The sequence below is a fragment of the Channa argus genome, unplaced genomic scaffold, assembly GCF_033026475.1.
Source record: "Channa argus isolate prfri unplaced genomic scaffold, Channa argus male v1.0 Contig066, whole genome shotgun sequence".
Lineage (NCBI taxonomy): Eukaryota > Metazoa > Chordata > Actinopteri > Anabantiformes > Channidae > Channa > Channa argus.
The window spans coordinates 116,967-143,989 of NW_027125285.1; the positions used below are offsets into that span (position 1 = coordinate 116,967).

The 27,023-nt window shown below is 46.2% G+C and overlaps 18 non-coding genes across 18 annotated transcripts; all 18 read left to right on the plus strand.

The window, feature by feature from the left end:
• The first annotated feature begins 82 nt into the window (after positions 1–82).
• Positions 83–189, plus strand: trnal-caa (transfer RNA leucine (anticodon CAA)). The gene is made up of 2 exons: positions 83–120; positions 145–189. It is a non-coding gene; the product is annotated as a tRNA-Leu (tRNA).
• Positions 190–1,308: 1,119 nt separating this feature from the next.
• trnal-caa (transfer RNA leucine (anticodon CAA)) lies at positions 1,309–1,415 on the plus strand. The gene is made up of 2 exons: positions 1,309–1,346; positions 1,371–1,415. It is a non-coding gene; the product is annotated as a tRNA-Leu (tRNA).
• Positions 1,416–1,891: 476 nt separating this feature from the next.
• trnak-cuu (transfer RNA lysine (anticodon CUU)) lies at positions 1,892–1,964 on the plus strand. Its single transcript has one exon. It is a non-coding gene; the product is annotated as a tRNA-Lys (tRNA).
• A 1,728-nt stretch (positions 1,965–3,692) lies between these two features.
• Positions 3,693–3,765, plus strand: trnak-cuu (transfer RNA lysine (anticodon CUU)). The gene has a single exon. It is a non-coding gene; the product is annotated as a tRNA-Lys (tRNA).
• A 1,860-nt stretch (positions 3,766–5,625) lies between these two features.
• On the plus strand, positions 5,626–5,732 carry trnal-caa (transfer RNA leucine (anticodon CAA)). The gene is made up of 2 exons: positions 5,626–5,663; positions 5,688–5,732. It is a non-coding gene; the product is annotated as a tRNA-Leu (tRNA).
• A 476-nt stretch (positions 5,733–6,208) lies between these two features.
• trnak-cuu (transfer RNA lysine (anticodon CUU)) lies at positions 6,209–6,281 on the plus strand. Its single transcript has one exon. It is a non-coding gene; the product is annotated as a tRNA-Lys (tRNA).
• Positions 6,282–8,559: 2,278 nt separating this feature from the next.
• trnak-uuu (transfer RNA lysine (anticodon UUU)) lies at positions 8,560–8,632 on the plus strand. Its single transcript has one exon. It is a non-coding gene; the product is annotated as a tRNA-Lys (tRNA).
• Positions 8,633–11,180: 2,548 nt separating this feature from the next.
• On the plus strand, positions 11,181–11,253 carry trnak-cuu (transfer RNA lysine (anticodon CUU)). Its single transcript has one exon. It is a non-coding gene; the product is annotated as a tRNA-Lys (tRNA).
• A 2,582-nt stretch (positions 11,254–13,835) lies between these two features.
• Positions 13,836–13,942, plus strand: trnal-caa (transfer RNA leucine (anticodon CAA)). Its single transcript has 2 exons — positions 13,836–13,873; positions 13,898–13,942. It is a non-coding gene; the product is annotated as a tRNA-Leu (tRNA).
• Positions 13,943–15,377: 1,435 nt separating this feature from the next.
• On the plus strand, positions 15,378–15,450 carry trnak-uuu (transfer RNA lysine (anticodon UUU)). The gene has a single exon. It is a non-coding gene; the product is annotated as a tRNA-Lys (tRNA).
• Positions 15,451–16,477: 1,027 nt separating this feature from the next.
• Positions 16,478–16,584, plus strand: trnal-caa (transfer RNA leucine (anticodon CAA)). Its single transcript has 2 exons — positions 16,478–16,515; positions 16,540–16,584. It is a non-coding gene; the product is annotated as a tRNA-Leu (tRNA).
• Positions 16,585–17,647: 1,063 nt separating this feature from the next.
• On the plus strand, positions 17,648–17,720 carry trnak-uuu (transfer RNA lysine (anticodon UUU)). The gene has a single exon. It is a non-coding gene; the product is annotated as a tRNA-Lys (tRNA).
• A 1,192-nt stretch (positions 17,721–18,912) lies between these two features.
• On the plus strand, positions 18,913–18,985 carry trnak-cuu (transfer RNA lysine (anticodon CUU)). Its single transcript has one exon. It is a non-coding gene; the product is annotated as a tRNA-Lys (tRNA).
• A 1,182-nt stretch (positions 18,986–20,167) lies between these two features.
• trnak-cuu (transfer RNA lysine (anticodon CUU)) lies at positions 20,168–20,240 on the plus strand. Its single transcript has one exon. It is a non-coding gene; the product is annotated as a tRNA-Lys (tRNA).
• A 1,908-nt stretch (positions 20,241–22,148) lies between these two features.
• trnak-uuu (transfer RNA lysine (anticodon UUU)) lies at positions 22,149–22,221 on the plus strand. The gene has a single exon. It is a non-coding gene; the product is annotated as a tRNA-Lys (tRNA).
• Positions 22,222–22,871: 650 nt separating this feature from the next.
• Positions 22,872–22,978, plus strand: trnal-caa (transfer RNA leucine (anticodon CAA)). The gene is made up of 2 exons: positions 22,872–22,909; positions 22,934–22,978. It is a non-coding gene; the product is annotated as a tRNA-Leu (tRNA).
• A 476-nt stretch (positions 22,979–23,454) lies between these two features.
• trnak-cuu (transfer RNA lysine (anticodon CUU)) lies at positions 23,455–23,527 on the plus strand. Its single transcript has one exon. It is a non-coding gene; the product is annotated as a tRNA-Lys (tRNA).
• Positions 23,528–25,435: 1,908 nt separating this feature from the next.
• On the plus strand, positions 25,436–25,508 carry trnak-cuu (transfer RNA lysine (anticodon CUU)). The gene has a single exon. It is a non-coding gene; the product is annotated as a tRNA-Lys (tRNA).
• Positions 25,509–27,023: the final 1,515 nt, after the last annotated feature.

The window sequence follows — 27,023 nt, forward strand, 5'->3', positions numbered from 1 at the left end:
TTGAGTATGTTGATTGAATTAGAGAATAACAACCTAATGACTTAGTTCCACTGTCCTAAAGAGTCGGCGCCCACCAACAGCTGTCAGGATGGCCGAGCGGTCTAAGGCGCCAGACTCAAGGAAGAACTCCTTCCCCAAAGGGACTTCTGGTCTCCAGTGGAGGCGTGGGTTCAAATCCCACTCCTGACATTAATTTTATCTGCATGTTGCTAATGATTTAGACATATTTGTATTGAACAACGTTGAAAACTTTAACAACTCGTGATTGTCTTTTGTTGCACAAAGCAAAAGACATGGCAACACTATTGCATAATCCTTCTCTACCATATACCATTGTGCTGCTGAGATAATGCTGCCACAACATTCTTACGAGAATGCACCTCGGGCACTCCTGGCAGTAATTTCTGACCACGCGTCAATTACCCAATTTATTCCATGCCTAAGACTTACTGTCTGGAGGAAGATGCAGAAAACAAACGGCTAAATAGTTGCAGCTGATCTAAAAGTGATTGCTGAAACAGAGTGGGACTTTGCTTAAACACGCCTGGAAAAATGTTGCTGACAGATGAGGTTAGACTGGAATCTCCGTGGACTATGATGTTGCAGATGACATTGTGATTTGTAGTGAGAACAGGGAGCTGGTGGAGGAAAATCTAGAGAGATGGAGGTCTGCTCTGGAAAACTGAGATCTGTGTCAATGAGAGGGACCCAGGTGGAACGGTGAGGTTACAGGGGGCAAAGGTGAAGAAGGTGCAGGACTTTAAGTACTTAGGGTCAACTGTTCAGAGCAACGGAGAGTGTGGAAAAGAGGTGAAGAGGCCACTGCAATCAGGTTGGAACGGGTGGACAAAAGTGTCTGGTGTGTTGTGTGATAAAAGAGTGTCAGCGAGAATGAAAGGAAGCCACCGTCTCAAGACGGTGGTGAGACCAGCGATGTTGTTCGGCTTAGAGACAGCGGCACTGAAGAAAACACAGGAGGCAGAGCTGGAGGTAGCAGAGCTTAAGATGTTGAGGTTCTCTTTGGGAGTAACGAGGATAGACAGGATCAGTAATGAGGACAAACGGTTAGTTCAAAGCAATATACTCCAAGCCTAAGACTTACTGTCTGGAGGAAGTTGCAGAAAACAAACGGCTAAATAGTTGCAGCTGATCTAAGAGCGATTGCTGAAACAAAGTGGGACGTTGGTCAAAGACGCCTGGAAATATGTTGCTTCATTGAAGGTCAAAGGGTCTTTTCAGGGTCCTCTTTGAGGCCCGGCTAGCTCAGGCGGTTCCACTGTCCTAAAGAGTCGGCGCCCACCAACAGCTGTCAGGATGGCCGAGCGGTCTAAGGCGCCAGACTCAAGGAAGAACTCCTTCCCCAAAGGGACTTCTGGTCTCCAGTGGAGGCGTGGGTTCAAATCCCACTCCTGACATTTATTTTATCTGCATGTTGCTAATGATTTAGACATATTTGTATTGAACAACTTTGAAAACTTTAACAACTCATGATTGTCTTTTGTTGCACAAAGCAAAAGACATGGCAACACTATTGCATAATCCTTCTCTACCATATACCGTTGTGCTGCTGAGATAATGCTGCCGCAACATTCTTACGAGAATGCACCTCGGGCACTCCTGCCAGTAATTTCTGACCACGCGCACAACTGACCCTCCACATCAACTCACGTCAAGTGAGGTGGCCATGATGTGCATGCAAACGATTAGTTCGAAGCAATTTATTCCAAGCCTAAGACTTACTGTCTGGAGGAAGATGCAGAAAACAAACGGCTAAATAGTTGCAGCTGATCTAATAGTGATTGCTGAAACAGAGTGGGACTTTGCTTAAACACGCCTGGAAAAATGTTGCTTTATTGAGGGTCAAAGGGTCTTTTCAGGTGTCCTATTAGCGGCCCGGCTAGCTCAGTCGGTAGAGCATGAGACTCTTAATTTCAGGGTAGTGGGATCGAGCCCCACGTTGGGCGGGGTCTCTTTTGATTATGGCCACACTGGAGAAGATCTGGGACCAACACTAAAACTGCAGAATAACTTGATTTCTTGTACAGCTGAAAATGAAAGTCACTGGGGGACTTTCATAGGGAACACCGAGGGTGGTGAGACCAGCGATGTTGTTCGGCTTAGACACAGCGGCACTGAAGAAAACACAGGAGGCAGAGCTGGAGGTAGCAGAGCTTAAGATGTTGAGGTTCTCTTTGGGAGTAACGAGGATGGACAGGATCAATAATGAGGACAAACGGTTAGTTCAAAGCAATATACTCCAAGCCTAAGACTTACTGTCTGGAGGAAGTTGCAGAAAACAAACGGCTACATAGTTGCAGCTGATGTAAGAGCGATTGCTGAAACAAAGTGGGACTTTGCTCAAAGACGCCTGGAAATATGTTGCTTTATTGAGGGTCAAAGGGTCTTTTCAGGTGTCCTATTAGCGGCCCGGCTAGCTCAGGCGGTAGAGCATGAGACTTTTAATCTCAGGGTCGTGGGTTCGAGCCCCACGTTATGCGTGGTGGTTTAATACGGCCGCACTGGATAAGATCTGGGACCAATGCTAAAACTGCACAAAACCTTTATTTCTTGTACAGCTGAAAATGAAAGTCACTTCCTGCAATTACACACAGTAAAGTAGCCAAATTACAGTCGGCTTTGTCAGGGCAGCTGATTTCACAAATTGGGATATGGAAACCGACTTTACCCGACTAGATACCACTCGGAGTACCGCAATTTTGTTGTCGTTTATACACGTAACCATGTTTCCAATCAGCTTTCTCAAACTGTGCATAAGCGTAACAAAAGGCTGCAAGCCCTACGATGGATGCTGAGGTTTTTGAAAAAGTAGCAATTCAAAAAATCCAGCTGCAACTGCAGCCAGACATGGCCACCCGTACAAACGGTTTGCCAAACAATATCGATCATCTAACCAACACTCCAACTGAAACCCACTAAACTATCAAACAAGAGCTTCACTCACTTCATTACACTGTCATAAGTTGCGCAAAGTCCCGGCTGACGGCCCTTTCCAGCTGAGACAAAGGTGAGTATTGCAACAAATTGAGACTTTCCTCAAGAACACCTTGAGTATGTTGATTGAATTAGAGAATAACAACCTAATGACTTAGTTCCACTGTCCTAAAGAGTCGGCGCCCACCAACAGCTGTCAGGATGGCCGAGCGGTCTAAGGCGCCAGACTCAATGGAGGTGTGGGTTCAAATCCCACTCCTGACATTACTTTTCTCTTCATGTTGCTAATGATTTAGACAAGTTTGTATTGAACAACTTTGAAAACTTTAACAACTCGTGATTGTCTTTTGTTGCACAAAGCAAAAGACATGGCAACACTATTGCATAATCCTTCTCTACCATATACCATTGTGCTGCTGAGATAATGCTGCCGCAACATTCTTACGAGAATGCACCTCGGGCACTCCTGGCAGTAATTTCTGACCACGCGCACAACTGACCCTCCACATCAACTCACGTCAAGTGAGGTGGCCATGATGTGCATGCAAACGATTAGTTCGAAGCAATGTATTCCAAGCCTAAGACTTACTGTCTGGAGGAAGATGCAGAAAACAAATGGCTAAATAGTTGCAGCTGATCTAAAAGTGATTGCTGAAACAGAGTGGGACTTTGCTTAAACACGCCTGGAAAAATGTTACTTTATTGAGGGTCAAAGGGTCTTTTCAGGTGTCCTTTTAGCGGCCCGGCTAGCTCAGTCGGTAGAGCATGAGACTCTTAATCTCAGGGTCGTGGGTTCGAGCCCCACGTTGGGCGGGGTCTCTTTTGATTATGGCCACACTGGAGAAGATCTGGGACCAACACTAAAACTGCAGAACAACTTGATTTCTTGTACAGCTGAAAATGAAAGTCACTGGGGGACTTTCATAGGGAACACCGAGGGTACTCGGTGTGTCATCTGGAAACAGGAAAGTGGACAAGGTGATTTGGCGGCAGAACGAGGAACTTCAGGAGTGTATACAGAGAAAAAGGTTAGCTAAGAAGAAGTGGGACACTGCGAGGACTGAAGAGAGTCGACAAGAGTACAGGGAGATGCAGCGTAAGGGGAAGGTAGAGGTGGCAAAGAGCATATGAGGACTTGTATGCTAGGTTGGACACTAAAGAAGGAGAGGTGGATTTGTTCAGGTTGGCCAGACTAAGAGACAGAGATGGGAAGGATGTGCAGCAGGTTAGGGTGATTAACGATAAGATTAACGATTGTGCTGCTGAGATAATGCTGCCGCAACATTCTTACGAGAATGCACCTCGGGCACTCCTGGCAGTAATTTCTGACCACGCGTCAATTACCCAATTTATTCCATGCCTAAGACTTACTGTCTGGAGGAAGATGCAGAAAACAAACGGCTAAATAGTTGCAGCTGATCTAAAAGTGATTGCTGAAACAGAGTGGGACTTTGCTTAAACACGCCTGGAAAAATGTTGCTGACAGATGAGGTTAGACTGGAATCTCCGTGGACTATGATGTTGCAGATGACATTGTGATTTGTAGTGAGAACAGGGAGCTGGTGGAGGAAAATCTAGAGAGATGGAGGTCTGCTCTGGAAAACTGAGATCTGTGTCAATGAGAGGGACCCAGGTGGAACGGTGAGGTTACAGGGGGCAAAGGTGAAGAAGGTGCAGGACTTTAAGTACTTAGGGTCAACGGTTCAGAGCAACGGAGAGTGTGGAAAAGAGGTGAAGAGGCCACTGCAATCAGGTTGGAACGGGTGGACAAAAGTGTCTGGTGTGTTGTGTGATAAAAGAGTGTCAGCGAGAATGAAAGGAAGCCACCGTCTCAAGACGGTGGTGAGACCAGCGATGTTGTTCGGCTTAGAGACAGCGGCACTGAAGAAAACACAGGAGGCAGAGCTGGAGGTAGCAGAGCTTAAGATGTTGAGGTTCTCTTTGGGAGTAACGAGGATAGACAGGATCAGTAATGAGGACAAACGGTTAGTTCAAAGCAATATACTCCAAGCCTAAGACTTACTGTCTGGAGGAAGTTGCAGAAAACAAACGGCTAAATAGTTGCAGCTGATCTAAGAGCGATTGCTGAAACAAAGTGGGACGTTGGTCAAAGACGCCTGGAAATATGTTGCTTCATTGAAGGTCAAAGGGTCTTTTCAGGGTCCTCTTTGAGGCCCGGCTAGCTCAGGCGGTAGAGCATGAGACATTTTATCTCAGGGTCGTGGGTTCGAGCCCCACGTTGGGCGTGGTGCTTTTAATACAGCCACACTGGATAAGATCTGGGACCAACACTAAAACGGCACAAAAGCTTGATTTCTTGTACAGCTGAAAATGAAAGTCACTTCCTGCAATTACACACAGTAGAAAATCCAGCTGCAACTGCAGCCAGACATGGCCACCCGTACAAACGGTTTGCCAAACAATATCGATCATCTAACCAACACTCCAACTGAAACCCACTAAACTATCAAACAAGAGCTTCACTCACTTCATTACACTGTCATAAGTTGCGCAAAGTCCCGTCTGAAGGCCCTTTCCGGCTGAGACAAAGGTGAGTATTGCAACAAATTGAGACTTTCCTCAAGAACACCTTGAGTATGTTGATTGAATTAGAGAATAACAACCTAATGACTTAGTTCCACTGTCCTAAAGAGTCGGCGCCCACCAACAGCTGTCAGGATGGCCGAGCGGTCTAAGGCGCCAGACTCAAGGAAGAACTCCTTCCCCAAAGGGACTTCTGGTCTCCAGTGGAGGCGTGGGTTCAAATCCCACTCCTGACATTTATTTTATCTGCATGTTGCTAATGATTTAGACATATTTGTATTGAACAACTTTGAAAACTTTAACAACTCATGATTGTCTTTTGTTGCACAAAGCAAAAGACATGGCAACACTATTGCATAATCCTTCTCTACCATATACCGTTGTGCTGCTGAGATAATGCTGCCGCAACATTCTTACGAGAATGCACCTCGGGCACTCCTGCCAGTAATTTCTGACCACGTGCACAACTGACCCTCCACATCAACTCACGTCAAGTGAGGTGGCCATGATGTGCATGCAAACGATTAGTTCGAAGCAATTTATTCCAAGCCTAAGACTTACTGTCTGGAGGAAGATGCAGAAAACAAACGGCTAAAAAGTTGCAGCTGATCTAATAGTGATTGCTGAAACAGAGTGGGACTTTGCTTAAACACGCCTGGAAAAATGTTGCTTTATTGAGGGTCAAAGGGTCTTTTCAGGTGTCCTATTAGCGGCCCGGCTAGCTCAGTCGGTAGAGCATGAGACTCTTAATTTCAGGGTAGTGGGATCGAGCCCCACGTTGGGCGGGGTCTCTTTTGATTATGGCCACACTGGAGAAGATCTGGGACCAACACTAAAACTGCAGAATAACTTGATTTCTTGTACAGCTGAAAATGAAAGTCACTGGGGGACTTTCATAGGGAACACCGAGGGTGGTGAGACCAGCGATGTTGTTCGGCTTAGACACAGCGGCACTGAAGAAAACACAGGAGGCAGAGCTGGAGGTAGCAGAGCTTAAGATGTTGAGGTTCTCTTTGGGAGTAACGAGGATGGACAGGATCAATAATGAGGACAAACGGTTAGTTCAAAGCAATATACTCCAAGCCTAAGACTTACTGTCTGGAGGAAGTTGCAGAAAACAAACGGCCAAATGGCCACACTGGAGAAGATCTGGGACCAACACTAAAACTGCAGAACAACTTGATTTCTTGTACAGCTGAAAATGAAAGTCACTGGGGGACTTTCATAGGGAACACCGAGGGTACTCGGTGTGTCATCTGGAAACAGGAAAGTGGACAAGGTGATTTGGCGGCAGAACGAGGAACTTCAGGAGTGTATACAGAGAAAAAGGTTAGCTAAGAAGAAGTGGGACACTGCGAGGACTGAAGAGAGTCGACAAGAGTACAGGGAGATGCAGCGTAAGGGGAAGGTAGAGGTGGCAAAGAGCATATGAGGACTTGAGGACATATGAGGACTTGAGGAAAGCGTATGACAGGGTGCCGAGAGAGGAGCTGTGGTATTGTATGAGGAATTCTGGAGTGGCAGAGAAGTATGTTAGAGTGATGGAGGACATGTATGAAAGCTGTAAGACCGCGGTGAGGATGTGCAGCAGGTTAGGGTGATTAACGATAAGGATGGAAATAAATTGACAGGTGCCAGGATTGTGATGGGAAGATGGAACGAGAACTTTTTAAGAGTTAATCAATGAGGAAAATGAAAGGGAACAAAGAGTAGAAGAGGTGACTGGTGTGGAGCAGGAAGTAGCCAAAATTAGTAAGAGTGAAGTGAGGAGGACGTTGAAGAGGATGAAGAGTGGAAAGGCAGCGGGTCCTGATGACATACCTGTGGAGGTATGAAAGTGTCTAGGAGAGGTGGCAGTAGAGTTTCTGACTAGTTTGTTTAACAAGATCTTGGAGAGTGAGAGGAGGGCCGAGGACTGGAGGAGAAGTGTACTGGTGTCCATTTTTAAGAACAAGGGAGATGAGCAGAGCTGTGGCAACTACAGAGGAATAAAGTTGATGAGCCACACAATGAAGTTGTGGGAAATAGTAGTGGAAGCTAGGCTAAGGGCAGAGGTGAGCAATATGGTTTCATGCCTAGAAATAGTCCAACAGATGAAGTATTTGCTTTGAGGATGCCGATGGAGAAATACAGAGAAGGTCATGGGGAGTTGCATTGTGTCTTCGTAGACTTAGAGAAAGCGTATGACAGGGTGCCGAGAGAGGAGCTGTGGTATTGTATGAGGAATTCTGGAGTGGCAGAGAAGTATGTTAGAGTGATGGAGGACATGTATGAAAGCTGTAAGACCGCGGTGAGGTGTGCTGTAGGTGTGACAGAGGAGTTCAAGGTGGCGGTGGGTCTGCATCAAGGATCGGCTCTGAGCCCCTTCTTCCTTGCTCTGGTGGCGGACAGGCTGACAGATGAGGTTAGACTGGAATCTCCGTGGACTATGATGTTTGCGGATGACATTGTGATTTGTAGTGAGAACAGGGAGCTGGTGGAGGAAAATCTAGAGAGATGGAGGTCTGCTCTGGAAAACTGAGATGTGTGTCAATGAGAGGGACCCAGGTGGAACGGTGAGGTTACAGGGGGCAAAGGTGAAAAAGGTGCAGGACTTTAAGTACTTAGGGTCAACGGTTCAGAGCAACGGAGAGTGTGGAAAAGAGGTGAAGAGGCCACTGCAATCAGGTTGGAACGGGTGGACAAAAGTGTCAGGTGTGTTGTGTGATAAAAGAGTGTCAGCGAGAATGAAAGGAAGCCACCGTCTCAAGACGGTGGTGAGACCAGCGATGTTGTTCGGCTTAGAGACAGCGGCACTGAAGAAAACACAGGAGGCAGAGCTGGAGGTAGCAGAGCTTAAGATGTTGAGGTTCAGGATCAGTAATGAGGACAAACGGTTAGTTCAAAGCAATATACTCCAAGCCTAAGACTTACTGTCTGGAGGAAGTTGCAGAAAACAAACGGCTAAATAGTTGCAGCTGATCTAAGAGCGATTGCTGAAACAAAGTGGGACGTTGGTCAAAGACGCCTGGAAATATGTTGCTTCATTGAAGGTCAAAGGGTCTTTTCAGGGTCCTCTTTGAGGCCCGGCTAGCTCAGGCGGTAGAGCATGAGACTTTTAATCTCAGGGTCGTGGGTTCGAGCCCCACGTTGGGCGTTTTGCTTTTAATACGGCCACACTGGATAAGATCTGGGACCAACACTAAAACGGCACAAAACCTTGATTTCTTGTACAGCTGAAAATGAAAGTCACTTCCTGCAATTACACACAGTAAAGTAGCCAAATTACAGTCGGCTTTCACAGGGGAGCTGATTTCACAAATTGGGATATGGAAAATGACTTTACCCGACTAGATACCAGTCGGAGTACCGCAATTTTGTTGTCGTTTATACACGTAACCATGTTTCCAATCAGCTTTCTCAAACTGTGCATAAGCGTAACAAAAGGCTGCAAGCCCTACGATGGATGCTGAGGTTTTTGAAAAAGTAGCAATTCAAAAAATCCAGCTGCAACTGCAGCCAGACATGGCCACCCGTACAAACGGTTTGCCAAACAATATCGATCATCTAACCAACACTCCAACTGAAACCCACTAAACTATCAAACAAGAGCTTCACTCACTTCATTACACTGTCATAAGTTGCGCAAAGTCCCGACATCAAGTCTCCACATCAACTCACGTCAAGTGAGGTGGCCATGATGTGCATGCAAACGATTAGTTCGAAGCAATTTATTCCAAGCCCAAGACTTACTGTCTGGAGGAAGATGCAGAAAACAAACGGCTAAATAGTTGCAGCTGATCTAATAGTGATTGCTGAAACAGAGTGGGACTTTGCTTAAACACGCCTGGAAAAATGTTGCTTTATTGAGGGTCAAAGGGTCTTTTCAGGTGTCCTATTAGCGGCCCGGCTAGCTCAGTCGGTAGAGCATGAGACTCTTAATTTCAGGGTAGTGGGATCGAGCCCCACGTTGGGTGGGGTCTCTTTTGATTATGGCCACACTGGAGAAGATATGGGACCAACACTAAAACTGCAGAATAACTTGATTTCTTGTACAGCTGAAAATGAAAGTCACTGGGGGACTTTCATAGGGAACACCGAGGGTGGTGAGACCAGCGATGTTGTTCGGCTTAGACACAGCGGCACTGAAGAAAACACAGGAGGCAGAGCTGGAGGTAGCAGAGCTTAAGATGTTGAGGTTCTCTTTGGGAGTAATGAGGATGGACAGGATCAATAATGAGGACAAACGGTTAGTTCAAAGCAATATACTCCAAGCCTAAGACTTACTGTCTGGAGGAAGTTGCAGAAAACAAACGGCTACATAGTTGCAGCTGATGTAAGAGCGATTGCTGAAACAAAGTGGGACTTTGCTCAAAGACGCCTGGAAATATGTTGCTTCATTGAAGGTAAAAGGGTCTTTTCAGGGTCCTCTTTGAGGCCCGGCTAGCTCAGGCGGTAGAGCATGAGACTTTTAATCTCAGGGTCGTGGGTTCGAGCCCCACGTTATGCGTGGTGGTTTTAATACGGCCGCACTGGATAAGATCTGGGACCAATGCTAAAACTGCACAAAACCTTTATTTCTTGTACAGCTGAAAATGAAAGTCACTTCCTGCAATTACACACAGTAAAGTAGCCAAATTACAGTCGGCTTTGTCAGGGCAGCTGATTTCACAAATTGGGATATGGAAACCGACTTTACCCGACTAGATACCACTCGGAGTACCGCAATTTTGTTGTCGTTTATACACGTAACCATGTTTCCAATCAGCTTTCTCAAACTGTGCATAAGCGTAACAAAAGGCTGCAAGCCCTACGATGGATGCTGAGGTTTTCGAAAAAGTAGCAATTCAGAAAATCCAGCTGAAACTGCAGCCAGACTTGGATACCCGTACAAACGTTTTGCCAAACAATATCGATCATCTAACCGACACTCCAACTGAAACCCACTAAACTCACAAACAAGAGCTTCACTCACTTCATTACACTGTCATAAGTTGCGCAAAGTCCCGACTGACGGCCCTTTCCAGCTGAGACAAAGGTGAGTATTGCAACAAATTGAGACTTTCCTCAAGAACACCTTGAGTATGTTGATTGAATTAGAGAATAACAACCTAATGACTTAGTTCCACTGTCCTAAAGAGTCGGCGCCCACCAACAGCTGTCAGGATGGCCGAGCGGTCTAAGGCGCCAGACTCAATGGAGGTGTGGGTTCAAATCCCACTCCTGACATTACTTTTCTCTTCATGTTGCTAATGATTTAGACAAGTTTGTATTGAACAACTTTGAAAACTTTAACAACTCGTGATTGTCTTTTGTTGCACAAAGCAAAAGACATGGCAACACTATTGCATAATCCTTCTCTACCATATACCATTGTGCTGCTGAGATAATGCTGCCGCAACATTCTTACGAGAATGCACCTCGGGCACTCCTGCCAGTAATTTCTGACCACGCGCACAACTGACCCTCCACATCAACTCACGTCAAGTGAGGTGGCCATGATGTGCATGCAAACGATTAGTTCGAAGCAATGTATTCCAAGCCTAAGACTTACTGTCTGGAGGAAGATGCAGAAAACAAATGGCTAAATAGTTGCAGCTGATCTAAAAGTGATTGCTGAAACAGAGTGGGACTTTGCTTAAACACGCCTGGAAAAATGTTACTTTATTGAGGGTCAAAGGGTCTTTTCAGGTGTCCTTTTAGCGGCCCGGCTAGCTCAGTCGGTAGAGCATGAGACTCTTAATCTCAGGGTCGTGGGTTCGAGCCCCACGTTGGGCGGGGTCTCTTTTGATTATGGCCACACTGGAGAAGATCTGGGACCAACACTAAAACTGCAGAACAACTTGATTTCTTGTACAGCTGAAAATGAAAGTCACTGGGGGACTTTCATAGGGAACACCGAGGGTACTCGGTGTGTCATCTGGAAACAGGAAAGTGGACAAGGTGATTTGGCGGCAGAACGAGGAACTTCAGGAGTGTATACAGAGAAAAAGGTTAGCTAAGAAGAAGTGGGACACTGCGAGGACTGAAGAGAGTCGACAAGAGTACAGGGAGATGCAGCGTAAGGGGAAGGTAGAGGTGGCAAAGAGCATATGAGGACTTGTATGCTAGGTTGGACATTAAAGAAGGAGAGGTGGATTTGTTCAGGTTGGCCAGACTAAGAGACAGAGATGGGAAGGATGTGCAGCAGGTTAGGGTGATTAACGATAAGGATGGAAATAAATTGACAGGTGCCAGGATTGTGATGGGAAGATGGAACGAGAACTTTTTAAGAGTTAATCAATGAGGAAAATGAAAGGGAACAAAGAGTAGAAGAGGTGACTGGTGTGGAGCAGGAAGTAGCCAAGATTAGTAAGAGTGAAGTGAGGAGGACGTTGAAGAGGATGAAGAGTGGAAAGGCAGCGGGTCCTGATGACATACCTGTGGAGGTATGAAAGTGTCTAGGAGAGGTGGCAGTAGAGTTTCTGACTAGTTTGTTTAACAAGAACTCTTGGAGAGTGAGAGGAGGGCCGAGGACTGGAGGAGAAGTGTACTGGTGTCCATTTTTAAGAACGAGGGAGATGAGCAGAGCTGTGGCAACTACAGAGGAATAAAGTTGATGAGCCACACAATGAAGTTGTGGGAAATAGTAGTGGAAGCTAGGCTAAGGGCAGAGGTGAGCAATATGGTTTCATGCCTAGAAAGAGTCCAACAGATGAAGTATTTGCTTTGAGGATGCCGATGGAGAAATACAGAGAAGGTCATGGGGAGTTGCATTGTGTCTTCGTAGACTTAGAGAAAGCGTATGACAGGGTGCCGAGAGAGGAGCTGTGGTATTGTATGAGGAATTCTGGAGTGGCAGAGAAGTATGTTAGAGTGATGGAGGACATGTATGAAAGCTGTAAGACCGCGGTGAGGTGTGCTGTAGGTGTGACAGAGGAGTTCAAGGTGGCGGTGGGTCTGCATCAAGGATCGGCTCTGAGCCCCTTCTTCCTTGCTCTGGTGGCGGACAGGCTGACAGATGAGGTTAGACTGGAATCTCCGTGGACTATGATGTTTGCGGATGACATTGTGATTTGTAGTGAGAACAGGGAGCTGGTGGAGGAAAATCTAGAGAGATGGAGGTCTGCTCTGGAAAACTGAGATGTGTGTCAATGAGAGGGACCCAGGTGGAATGGTGAGGTTACAGGGGGCAAAGGTGAAAAAGGTGCAGGACTTTAAGTACTTAGGGTCAACGGTTCAGAGCAACGGAGAGTGTGGAAAAGAGGTGAAGAGGCCACTGCAATCAGGTTGGAACGGGTGGACAAAAGTGTCAGGTGTGTTGTGTGATAAAAGAGTGTGAGCGAGAATGAAAGGAAGCCACCGTCTCAAGACGGTGGTGAGACCAGCGATGTTGTTCGGCTTAGAGACAGCGGCACTGAAGAAAACACAGGAGGGAGAGCTGGAGGTAGCAGAGATTTAGATGTTGAGGTTAGTTCAAAGCAATATACACCAAACCTAAGACTTACTGTCTGGAGGAAGTTGCAGAAAACAAACGGCTAAATAGTTGCAGCTGATCTAAGAGCGATTGCTGAAACAAAGTGGGACTTTGCTCAAAGACGCCTGGAAGTATGTTGCTTCATTGAAGGTCAAAGGGTCTTTTCAGGGTCCTCTTTGAGGCCCGGCTAGCTCAGGCGGTAGAGCATGAGACTTTTAATCTCAGGGTCGTTGGTTAGAGCCCCACTTTGGGCGTGGTGCTTTTAATACGGCCACACTGGATAAGATCTGGGACCAACACTAAAACTGCAGAAAACCTTGATTTCTTGTACAGCGGAAAATGAAAGTCACTTCCTGCAATTACACACAGTAAAGTAGCCAAATTACAGTCGGCTTTCACAGGGGAGCTGATTTCACAAATTGGGATATGGAAAATGACTTTACCCGACTAGATACCAGTCGGAGTACCGCAATTTTGTTGTCGTTTATACACGTAACCATGTTTCCAATCAGCTTTCTCAAACTGTGCATAAGCGTAACAAAAGGCTGCAAGCCCTACGATGGATGCTGAGGTTTTTGAAAAAGTAGCCATTCAGAAAATCCAGCTGCAACTGCAGCCAGACTTGGCTACCCGTACAAACGTTTTGCCAAACAATATCGATCATCGAACCAACACTCCAACTGAAACCCACTAAACTATCAAACAAGAGCTTCACTCACCTCATTACACTGTCATAAGTTGCGCAAAGTCCCGACTGACGGCCCTTTCCAGCTGAGACAAAGGTGAGTATTGCAACAAATTGAGACTTTCCTCAAGAACACCTTGAGAATGTTGATTGAATTAGAGAATAACAACCTAATGACTTAGTTCCACTGTCCTAAAGAGTCGGCGCCCACCAACAGCTGTCAGGATGGCCGAGCGGTCTAAGGCGCCAGACTCAAGGAAGAACTCCTTCCCCAAAGGGACTTCTGGTCTCCAATGGAGGTGTGGGTTCAAATCCCACTCCTGACATTCCTTTTCTCTTCATGTTGCTAATGATTTAGACAAGTTTGTATTGAACAACTTTGAAAACTTTAACAACTCGTGATTGTCTTTTGTTGCACAAAGCAAAAGACATGGCAACACTATTGCATAATCCTTCTCTACCATATACCATTGTGCTGCTGAGATAATGCTGCCGCAACATTCTTACGAGAATGCACCTCGGGCACTCCTGGCAGTAATTTCTGACCACGCGCACAACTGACCCTCCACATCAACTCACGTCAAGTGAGGTGGCCATGATGTGCATGCAAACGATTAGTTCGAAGCAATGTATTCCAAGCCTAAGACTTACTGTCTGGAGGAAGATGCAGAAAACAAATGGCTAAATAGTTGCAGCTGATCTAAAAGTGATTGCTGAAACAGAGTGGGACTTTGCTTAAACACGCCTGGAAAAATGTTACTTTATTGAGGGTCAAAGGGTCTTTTTGCACAAAGCAAAAGACATGGCAACACTATTGCATAATCCTTCTCTACCATATACCATTGTGCTGCTGAGATAATGCTGCCGCAACATTCTTACGAGAATGCACCTCGGGCACTCCTGGCAGTAATTTCTGACCACGCGTCAATTACCCAATTTATTCCATGCCTAAGACTTACTGTCTGGATGAAGATGCAGAAAACAAACGGCTAAATAGTTGCAGCTGATCTAAAAGTGATTGCTGAAACAGAGTGGGACTTTGCTTAAACACGCCTGGAAAAATGTTGCTGACAGATGAGGTTAGACTGGAATCTCCGTGGACTATGATGTTGCAGATGACATTGTGATTTGTAGTGAGAACAGGGAGCTGGTGGAGGAAAATCTAGAGAGATGGAGGTCTGCTCTGGAAAACTGAGATCTGTGTCAATGAGAGGGACCCAGGTGGAACGGTGAGGTTACAGGGGGCAAAGGTGAAGAAGGTGCAGGACTTTAAGTACTTAGGGTCAACGGTTCAGAGCAACGGAGAGTGTGGAAAAGAGGTGAAGAGGCCACTGCAATCAGGTTGGAACGGGTGGACAAAAGTGTCAGGTGTGTTGTGTGATAAAAGAGTGTCAGCGAGAATGAAAGGAAGCCACCGTCTCAAGACGGTGGTGAGACCAGCGATGTTGTTCGGCTTAGAGACAGCGGCACTGAAGAAAACACAGGAGGCAGAGCTGGAGGTAGCAGAGCTTAAGATGTTGAGGTTCTCTTTGGGAGTAACGAGGATAGACAGGATCAGTAATGAGGACAAACGGTTAGTTCAAAGCAATATACTCCAACCCTAAGACTTACTGTCTGGAGGAAGTTACAGAAAACAAACGGCTAAATAGTTGCAGCTGATCTAAGAGCGATTGTTGAAACAAAGTGGGACGTTGGTCAAAGACGCCTGGAAATATGTTGCTTCATTGAAGGTCAAAGGGTCTTTTCAGGGTCCTCTTTGAGGCCCGGCTAGCTCAGGCGGTAGAGCATGAGACTTTTAATCTCAGGGTCGTGGGTTCGAGCCCCACGTTGGGCGTGGTGCTTTTAATACGGCCACACTGGATAAGATCTGGGACCAACACTAAAACGGCACAAAAGCTTGATTTCTTGTACAGCTGAAAATGAAAGTCACTTCCTGCAATTACACACAGTAAAGTCGCCAAATTACAGTCGGCTTTCACAGGGGACCTGATTTCACAAATTGGGATATGGAAAATGACTTCACCCGACTAGATACCAGTCGGAGTACCGCAATTTTGTTGTCGTTTATACACGTAACCATGTTTCCAATCAGCTTTCTCAAACTGTGCATAAGCGTAACAAAAGGCTGCAAGCCCTACGATGGATGCTGAGGTTTTTGAAAAAGTAGCAATTCAGAAAATCCAGCTGCAACTGCAGCCAGACATGGCCACCCGTACAAACGGTTTGCCAAACAATATCGATCATCAGGGTCTTTTCAGGGTCCTCTTTGAGGCCCGGCTAGCTCAGGCGGTAGAGCATGAGACTTTTAATCTCAGGGTCGTGGGTTCGAGCCCCACGTTATGCGTGGTGGTTTTAATACGGCCGCACTGGATAAGATCTGGGACCAATGCTAAAACTGCACAAAACCTTTATTTCTTGTACAGCTGAAAATGAAAGTCACTTCCTGCAATTACACACAGTAAAGTAGCCAAATTACAGTCGGCTTTGTCAGGGCAGCTGATTTCACAAATTGGGATATGGAAACCGACTTTACCCGACTAGATACCACTCGGAGTACCGCAATTTTGTTGTCGTTTATACACGTAACCATGTTTCCAATCAGCTTTCTCAAACTGTGTCATCTAACCAACACTCCAACTGAAACCCACTAAACTATCAAACAAGAGCTTCACTCGCCTCATTACACTGTCATAAGATGCGCAAAGTCCCGACTGACGGCCCTTTCCAGCTGAGACAAAGGTGAGTATTGCAACAAATTGAGACTTTCCTCAAGAACACCTTGAGTATGTTGATTGAATTAGAGAATAACAACCTAATGACTTAGTTCCACTGTCCTAAAGAGTCGGCGCCAACCAACAGCTGTCAGGATGGCCGAGCGGTCTAAGGCGCCAGACTCAAGGAAGAACTCCTTCCCCAAAGGGACTTCTGGTCTCCAGTGGAGGCGTGGGTTCAAATCCCACTCCTGACATTAATTTTATCTGCATGTTGCTAATGATTTAGACATATTTGTATTGAACAACGTTGAAAACTTTAACAACTCGTGATTGTCTTTTGTTGCACAAAGCAAAAGACATGGCAACACTATTGCATAATCCTTCTCTACCATATACCATTGTGCTGCTGAGATAATGCTGCCGCAACATTCTTACGAGAATGCACCTCGGGCACTCCTGGCAGTAATTTCTGACCACGTGTCAATTACCCAATTTATTCCATGCCTAAGACTTACTGTCTGGAGGAAGATGCAGAAAACAAACGGCTAAATAGTTGCAGCTGATCTAAAAGTGATTGCTGAAACAGAGTGGGACTTTGCTTAAACACGCCTGGAAAAATGTTGCTGACAGATGAGGTTAGACTGGAATCTCCGTGGACTATGATGTTGCAGATGACATTGTGATTTGTAGTGAGAACAGGGAGCTGGTGGAGGAAAATCTAGAGAGATGGAGGTCTGCTCTGGAAAACTGAGATCTGTGTCAATGAGAGGGACCCAGGTGGAACGGTGAGGTTACAGGGGGCAAAGGTGAAGAAGGTGCAGGACTTTAAGTACTTAGGGTCAACGGTTCAGAGCAACGGAGAGTGTGGAAAAGAGGTGAAGAGGCCACTGCAATCAGGTTGGAACGGGTGGACAAAAGTGTCAGGTGTGTTGTGTGATAAAAGAGTGTCAGCGAGAATGAAAGGAAGCCACCGTCTCAAGACGGTGGTGAGACCAGCGATGTTGTTCGGCTTAGAGACAGCGGCACTGAAGAAAACACAGGAGGCAGAGCTGGAGGTAGCAGAGCTTAAGATGTTGAGGTTCTCTTTGGGAGTAACGAGGATAGACAGGATCAGTAATGAGGACAAACGGTTAGTTCAAAGCAATATACTCCAAGCCTAAGACTTACTGTCTGGAGGAAGTTACAGAAAACAAACGGCTAAATAGTTGCAGCTGATCTAAGAGCGATTGCTGAAACAAAGTGGGACGTTGGTCAAAGACGCCTGGAAATATGTTGCTTCATTGAAGGTCAAAGGGTCTTTTCAGGGTCCTCTTTGAGGCCCGGCTAGCTCAGGCGGTAGAGCATGAGACTTTTAATCTCAGGGTTGTGGGTTCGAGCCCCACGTTGGGCGTGGTGCTTTTAATACGGCCACACTGGATAAGATCTGGGACCAACACTAAAACGGCACAAAAGCTTGATTTCTTGTACAGCTGAAAATGAAAGTCACTTCCTGCAATTACACACAGTAAAGTAGCCAAATTACAGTCGGCTTTCACAGGGGAGCTGATTTCACAAATTGGGATATGGAAAATGACTTTACCCGACTAGATACCAGTCGGAGTACCGCAATTTTGTTGTCGTTTATACACGTAACCATGTTTCCAATCAGCTTTCTCAAACTGTGCATAAGCGTAACAAAAGGCTGCAAGCCCTACGATGGATGCTGAGGTTTTTGAAAAAGTAGCCATTCAGAAAATCCAGCTGCAACTGCAGCCAGACTTGGCTACCCGTACAAACGTTTTGCCAAACAATATCGATCATCGAACCAACACTCCAACTGAAACCCACTAAACTATCAAACAAGAGCTTCACTCACTTCATTACACTGTCATAAGTTGCGCAAAGTCCCGACTGACGGCCCTTTCCAGCTGAGACAAAGGTGAGTATTGCAACAAATTGAGACTTTCCTCAAGAACACCTTGAGTATGTTGATTGAATTAGAGAATAACAACCTAATGACTTAGTTCCACTGTCCTAAAGAGTCGGCGCCCACCAACAGCTGTCAGGATGGCCGAGCGGTCTAAGGCGCCAGACTCAATGGAGGTGTGGGTTCAAATCCCACTCCTGACATTACTTTTCTCTTCATGTTGCTAATGATTTAGACAAGTTTGTATTGAACAACTTTGAAAACTTTAACAACTCGTGATTGTCTTTTGTTGCACAAAGCAAAAGACATGGCAACACTATTGCATAATCCTTCTCTACCATATACCATTGTGCTGCTGAGATAATGCTGCCGCAACATTCTTACGAGAATGCACCTCGGGCACTCCTGGCAGTAATTTCTGACCACGCGCACAACTGACCCTCCACATCAACTCACGTCAAGTGAGGTGGCCATGATGTGCATGCAAACGATTAGTTCGAAGCAATGTATTCCAAGCCTAAGACTTACTGTCTGGAGGAAGATGCAGAAAACAAATGGCTAAATAGTTGCAGCTGATCTAAAAGTGATTGCTGAAACAGAGTGGGACTTTGCTTAAACACGCCTGGAAAAATGTTGCTTTATTGAAGGTCAAAGGGTCTGTTCAGGTGTCTTACAGGCCCGGCTAGCTCAGTCGGTAGAGCATGAGACTCTTAATCTCAGGGTCGTGGGTTCGAGCCCCACGTTTGATTTTGGCCACACTGGAGAAGATCTGGGACCAATGCTAAAACTGCACAAAACCTTTATTTCTTGTACAGCTGAAAATGAAAGTCACTTCCTGCAATTACACACAGTAAAGTAGCCAAATTACAGTCGGCTTTGTCAGGGCAGCTGATTTCACAAATTGGGATATGGAAACCGACTTTACCCGACTAGATACCACTCGGAGTACCGCAATTTTGTTGTCGTTTATACACGTAACCATGTTTCCAATCAGCTTTCTCAAACTGTGCATAAGCGTAACAAAAGGCTGCAAGCCCTACGATGGATGCTGAGGTTTTTGAAAAAGTAGCAATTCAAAAAATCCAGCTGCAACTGCAGCCAGACATGGCCACCCGTACAAACGGTTTGCCAAACAATATCGATCATCTAACCAACACTCCAACTGAAACCCACTAAACTATCAAACAAGAGCTTCACTCACTTCATTACACTGTCATAAGTTGCGCAAAGTCCCGACTGACGGCCCTTTCCAGCTGAGACAAAGGTGAGTATTGCAACAAATTGAGACTTTCCTCAAGAACACCTTGAGTATGTTGATTGAATTAGAGAATAACAACCTAATGACTTAGTTCCACTGTCCTAAAGAGTCGGCGCCCACCAACAGCTGTCAGGATTGCCGAGCGGTCTAAGGCGCCAGACTCAATGGAGGTGTGGGTTCAAATCCCACTCCTGACATTACTTTTCTCTTCATGTTGCTAATGATTTAGACAAGTTTGTATTGAACAACTTTGAAAACTTTAACAACTCGTGATTGTCTTTTGTTGCACAAAGCAAAAGACATGGCAACACTATTGCATAATCCTTCTCTACCATATACCATTGTGCTGCTGAGATAATGCTGCCGCAACATTCTTACGAGAATGCACCTCGGGCACTCCTGGCAGTAATTTCTGACCACGCGCACAACTGACCCTCCACATCAACTCACGTCAAGTGAGGTGGCCATGATGTGCATGCAAACGATTAGTTCGAAGCAATGTATTCCAAGCCTAAGACTTACTGTCTGGAGGAAGATGCAGAAAACAAATGGCTAAATAGTTGCAGCTGATCTAAAAGTGATTGCTGAAACAGAGTGGGACTTTGCTTAAACACGCCTGGAAAAATGTTACTTTATTGAGGGTCAAAGGGTCTTTTCAGGTGTCCTTTTAGCGGCCCGGCTAGCTCAGTCGGTAGAGCATGAGACTCTTAATCTCAGGGTCGTGGGTTCGAGCCCCACGTTGGGCGGGGTCTCTTTTGATTATGGCCACACTGGAGAAGATCTGGGACCAACACTAAAACTGCAGAACAACTTGATTTCTTGTACAGCTGAAAATGAAAGTCACTGGGGGACTTTCATAGGGAACACCGAGGGTACTCGGTGTGTCATCTGGAAACAGGAAAGTGGACAAGGTGATTTGGCGGCAGAACGAGGAACTTCAGGAGTGTATACAGAGAAAAAGGTTAGCTAAGAAGAAGTGGGACACTGCGAGGACTGAAGAGAGTCGACAAGAGTACAGGGAGATGCAGCGTAAGGGGAAGGTAGAGGTGGCAAAGAGCATATGAGGACTTGTATGCTAGGTTGGACACTAAAGAAGGAGAGGTGGATTTGTTCAGGTTGGCCAGACTAAGAGACAGAGATGGGAAGGATGTGCAGCAGGTTAGGGTGATTAACGATAAGGATGGAAATAAATTGACAGGTGCCAGGATTGTGATGGGAAGATGGAACGAGAACTTTTTAAGAGTTAATCAATGAGGAAAATGAAAGGGAACAAAGAGTAGAAGAGGTGACTGGTGTGGAGCAGGAAGTAGCCAAAATTAGTAAGAGTGAAGTGAGGAGGACGTTGAAGAGGATGAAGAGTGGAAAGGCAGCGGGTCCTGATGACATACCTGTGGAGGTATGACAGTGTCTAGGAGAGGTGGCAGTAGAGTTTCTGACTAGTTTGTTTAACAAGATCTTGGAGAGTGAGAGGAGGGCCGAGGACTGGAGGAGAAGTGTACTGGTGTCCATTTTTAAGAACGAGGGAGATGAGCAGAGCTGTGGCAACTACAGAGGAATAAAGTTGATGAGCCACACAATGAAGTTGTGGGAAATAGTAGTGGAAGCTAGGCTAAGGGCAGAGGTGAGCAATATGGTTTCATGCCTAGAAAGAGTCCAACAGATGAAGTATTTGCTTTGAGGATGCCGATGGAGAAATACAGAGAAGGTCATGGGGAGTTGCATTGTGTCTTCGTAGACTTAGAGAAAGCGTATGACAGGGTGCCGAGAGAGGAGCTGTGGTATTGTATGAGGAATTCTGGAGTGGCAGAGAAGTATGTTAGAGTGATGGAGGACATGTATGAAAGCTGTAAGACCGCGGTGAGGTGTGCTGTAGGTGGGACAGAGGAGTTCAAGGTGGCGGTGGGTCTGCATCAAGGATCGGCTCTGAGCCCCTTCTTCCTTGCTCTGGTGGCGGACAGGCTGACAGATGAGGTTAGACTGGAATCTCCGTGGACTATGATGTTTGCGGATGACATTGTGATTTGTAGTGAGAACAGGGAGCTGGTGGAGGAAAATCTAGAGAGATGGAGGTCTGCTCTGGAAAACTGAGATGTGTGTCAATGAGAGGGACCCAGGTGGAACGGTGAGGTTACAGGGGGCAAAGGTGAAAAAGGTGCAGGACTTTAAGTACTTAGGGTCAACGGTTCAGAGCAACGGAGAGTGTGGAAAAGAGGTGAAGAGGCCACTGCAATCAGGTTGGAACGGGTGGACAAAAGTGTCAGGTGTGTTGTGTGATAAAAGAGTGTCAGCGAGAATGAAAGGAAGCCACCGTCTCAAGACGGTGGTGAGACCAGCGATGTTGTTCGGCTTAGAGACAGCGGCACTGAAGAAAACACAGGAGGCAGAGGTGGAGGTAGCAGAGCTTAAGATGTTGAGGTTCTCTTTGGGAGTAACGAGGATAGACAGGATCAGTAATGAGGACAAACGGTTAGTTCAAAGCAATATACTCCAAGCCTAAGACTTACTGTCTGGAGGAAGTTGCAGAAAACAAACGGCTAAATAGTTGCAGCTGATCTAAGAGCGATTGCTGAAACAAAGTGGGACGTTGGTCAAAGACGCCTGGAAATATGTTGCTTCATTGAAGGTGAAAGGGTCTTTTCAGGGTCCTCTTTGAGGCCCGGCTAGCTCAGGCGGTAGAGCATGAGACTTTTAATCTCAGGGTCGTGGGTTCGAGCCCCACGTTGGGCGTGTTGCTTTTAATACGGCCACACTGGATAAGATCTGGGACCAACACTAAAACGGCACAAAAGCTTGATTTCTTGTACAGCTGAAAATGAAAGTCACTTCCTGCAATTACACACAGTAAAGTCGCCAAATTACAGTCGGCTTTCACAGGGGACCTGATTTCACAAATTGGGATATGGAAAATGACTTTACCCGACTAGATACCAGTCGGAGTACCGCAATTTTGTTGTCGTTTATACACGTAACCATGTTTCCAATCAGCTTTCTCAAACTGTGCATAAGCGTAACAAAAGGCTGCAAGCCCTACGATGGATGCTGAGGTTTTTGAAAAAGTAGCAATTCAGAAAATCCAGCTGCAACTGCAGCCAGACATGGCCACCCGTACAAACGGTTTGCCAAACAATATCGATCATCTAACCAACACTCCAACTGAAACCCACTAAACTATCAAACAAGAGCTTCACTCACTTCATTACACTGTCATAAGTTGCGCAAAGTCCCGACTGACGGCCCTTTCCAGCTGAGACAAAGGTGAGTATTGCAACAAATTGAGACTTTCCTCAAGAACACCTTGAGTATGTTGATTGAATTAGAGAATAACAACCTAATGACTTAGTTCCACTGTCCTAAAGAGTCGGCGCCCACCAACAGCTGTCAGGATGGCCGAGCGGTCTAAGGCGCCAGATTCAAGGAAGAACTCCTTACCCAAAGGGACTTCTGGTCTCCAGTGGAGGCGTGGGTTCAAATCCCACTCCTGACATTTATTTTATCTGCATGTTGCTAATGATTTAGACATATTTGTATTGAACAACTTTGAAAACTTTAACAACTCGTGATTGTCTTTTGTTGCACAAAGCAAAAGACATGGCAACACTATTGCATAATCCTTCTCTACCATATACCGTTGTGCTGCTGAGATAATGCTGCCGCAACATTCTTACGAGAATGCACCTCGGGCACTCCTGCCAGTAATTTCTGACCACGCGCACAACTGACCCTCCACATCAACTCACGTCAAGTGAGGTGGCCATGATGTGCATGCAAACGATTAGTTCGAAGCAATTTATTCCAAGCCTAAGACTTACTGTCTGGACGAAGATGCAGAAAACAAACGGCTAAATAGTTGCAGCTGATCTAATAGTGATTGCTGAAACAGAGTGGGACTTTGCTTAAACACGCCTGGAAAAATGTTGCTTTATTGAGGGTCAAAGGGTCTTTTCAGGTGTCCTATTAGCGGCCCGGCTAGCTCAGTCGGTAGAGTATGAGACTCTTAATTTCAGGGTCGTGGGTTCGAGCCCCACGTTGGGCGGGGTCTCTTTTGATTATGGCCACACTGGAGAAGATCTGGGACCAACACTAAAACTGCAGAATAACTTGATTTCTTGTACAGCTGAAAATGAAAGTCACTGGGGGACTTTCATAGGGAACACCGAGGGTACTCGGTGTGTCATCTGGAAAGAGGAAAGTGGACAAGGTGATTTGGCGGGAGAACGAGGAACTTCAGGAGTGTATACAGAGAAAAAGGTTAGCTAAGAAGAAGTGGGACACTGCGAGGACTGAAGAGAGTCGACAAGAGTACAGGGAGATGCAGCGTAAGGTGAAAGTAGAGGTGGCAAAGAGCATATGAGGACTTGTATGCTAGGTTGGACACTAAAGAGGGAGAGGTGGATTTGTTCAGGTTGGCCAGACTAAGAGACAGAGATGGTAAGGATGTGAAGCAGGTTAGGGTGTTTAACGATAAGGATGGAAATAAATTGACAGGTGCCAGGCTTGTGATGGGAAGATGGAAGGAGAACTTTTTAAGAGTTAATCAACGAGGAAAATGAAAGGGAACAAAGAGTAGAAGAGGTGACTGGTGTGGAGCAGGAAGTAGCCAAGATTGGTAAGAGTCAAGTGAGGAGGACGTTGAAGAGGATGAAGAGTGGAAAGGCAGCGGGTCCTGATGACATACCTGTGGAGGTATGAAAGTGTCTAGGAGAGGTGGCAGTAGAGTTTCTGACTAGTTTCTTTAACAAGATCTTGGAGAGTGAGAGGAGGGCCGAGGACTGGAGGAGAAGTGTACTGGTGCCCATTTTTAAGAACAAGGGAGATGAGCAGAGCTGTGGCAACTACAGAGGAAAAAAGTTGATGAGCCACACAATGAAGTTGTGGGAAATAGTAGTGGAAGCTAGGCTAAGGGCAGAGGTGAGCAATATGGTTTCATGCCTAGAAAGAGTCCAACAGATGAAGTATTTGCTTTGAGGATGTCGATGGAGAAATACAGAGAAGGTCATGGGGAGTTGCATTGTGTCTTCGTAGACTTAGAGAAAGCGTATGACAGGGTGCCGAGAGAGGAGCTGTGGAATTGTATGAGGAATTCTGGAGTGGCAGAGAAGTATGTTAGAGTGATGGAGGACATGTATGAAAGCTGTAAGACCGCGGTGAGGTGTGCTGTAGATGTGACAGAGGAGTTCAAGGTGGCGGTGGGTCTGCATCAAGGATCGGCTCTGAGCCCCTTCTTCCTTGCTCTGGTGGCAGACAGGCTGACAGATGAGGTTAGACTGGAATCTCCGTGGACTATGATGTTTACGGATGACATTGTGATTTGTAATGAGAACAGGGAGCAGGTGGAGGAAAATCTAGAGACATGGAGGTCTGCTCTGGAAAACTGAGATGTGTGTCAATGAGAGGGACCCAGGTGAAACGGTGAGGTTACAGGGGGCAGAGGTGAAGAAGGTGCAGGACTATAAGTACTTAGTGTCAACGGTTCAGAGCAACGAAGAGTGTGGAAAAGAGGTGAAGAAGCCACTGCAATCAGGTTGGAACGGGTGGACAAAAGTGTCAGGTGTGTTGTGTGATAAAAGAGTGTCAGCGAGAATGAAAGGAAGCCACCGTCTCAAGACGGTGGTGAGACCAGCGATGTTGTTCGGCTTAGACACAGCGGCACTGAAGAAAACACAGGAGGCAGAGCTGGAGGTAGCAGAGCTTAAGATGTTGAGGTTCTCTTTGGGAGTAACGAGGATGGACAGGATCAATAATGAGGACAAACGGTTAGTTCAAAGCAATATACTCCAAGCCTAAGACTTACTGTCTGGAGGAAGTTGCAGAAAACAAACGGCTAAATAGTTGCAGCTGATCTAAGAGCGATTGCTGAAACAAAGTGGGACGTTGGTCAAAGACGCCTGGAAATATGTTGCTTCATTGAAGGTCAAAGGGTCTTTTCAGGGTCCTCTTTGAGGCCCGGCTAGCTCAGTCGGTAGAGCATGAGACTCTTAATCTCAGGGTCGTGGGTTCGAGCCCCACGTTGGGCGGGGTCTCTTTTGATTATGGCCACACTGGAGAAGATCTGGGACCAACACTAAAACTGCAGAACAACTTGATTTCTTGTACAGCTGAAAATGAAAGTCACTGGGGGACTTACATAGGGAACACCGAGGGTACTCGGTGTGTCATCTGGAAACAGGAAAGTGGACAAGGTGATTTGGCGGCAGAACGAGGAACTTCAGGAGTGTATACAGAGAAAAAGGTTAGCTAAGAAGAAGTGGGACACTGCGAGGACTGAAGAGAGTCGACAAGAGTACAGGGAGATGCAGCGTAAGGTGAAGGTAGAGGTGGCAAAGAGCATATGAGGACTCTCATGCTAGGTTGGACACTAAAGAGGGAGAGGTGGATTTGTTCAGGTTGGCCAGACTAAGAGACAGAGATGGGAAGGATGTGCAGCAGGTTAGGGTGATTAACGATAAGGATGGAAATAAATTGACAGGTGCCAGGATTGTGATGGGAATATGGAAGGAGAACTTTTTAAGAGTTAATCAATGAGGAAAATGAAAGGGAACAAAGAGTAGAAGAGGTGACTGGTGTGGAGCAGGAAGTAGCCAAGATTAGTAAGAGTGAAGTGAGGAAGACGTTGAAGAGGATGAAGAGTGGAAAGGCAGCGGGTCCTGATGACATACCTGTGGAGGTATGAAAGTGTCTAGGAGAGGTGGCAGTAGAGTTTCTGACTAGTTTGTTTAACAAGATCTTGGAGAGTGAGAGGAGGGCCGAGGACTGGAGGAGAAGTGTACTGGTGCCCATTTTTAAGAACGAGGGAGATGAGCAGAGCTGTGGCAACTACAGAGGAATAAAGTTGATGAGCCACACAATGAAGTTGTGGGAAATAGTAGTGGAAGCTAGGCTAAGGGCAGAGGTGAGCAATATGGTTTCATGCCTAGAGAGAGTCCAACAGATGAAGTATTTGCTTTGAGGATGCCGATGGAGAAATACAGAGAAGGTCATGGGGAGTTGCATTGTGTCTTCGTAGACATAGAGAAAGCGTATGACAGGGTGCCGAGAGAGGAGCTGTGGTATTGTATGAGGAATTCTGGAGTGGCAGAGAAGTATGTTAGAGTGATGGAGGACATGTATGAAAGCTGTAAGACCGCGGTGAGGTGTGCTGTAGGTGTGACAGAGGAGTTCAAGGTGGCGGTGGGTCTGCATCAAGGATCGGCTCTGAGCCCCTTCTTCCTTGCTCGGGTGGCGGACAGGCTGACAGATGAGGTTAGACTGGAATCTCCGTGGACTATGATGTTTGCGGATGACATTGTGATTTGTAGTGAGAACAGGGAGCAGGTGGAGGAAAATCTAGAGAGATGGAGGTCTGCTCTGGAAAACTGAGATGTGTGTCAATGAGAGGGACCCAGGTGGAACGGTGAGGTTACAGGGGGCAGAGGTGAAGAAGGTGCAGGACTTTAAGTACTTAGGGTCAACGGTTCAGAGCAATGGAGAGTGTGGAAAAGAGGTGAAGAGGCCACTGCAATCAGGTTGGAACGGGTGGACAAAAGTGTCAG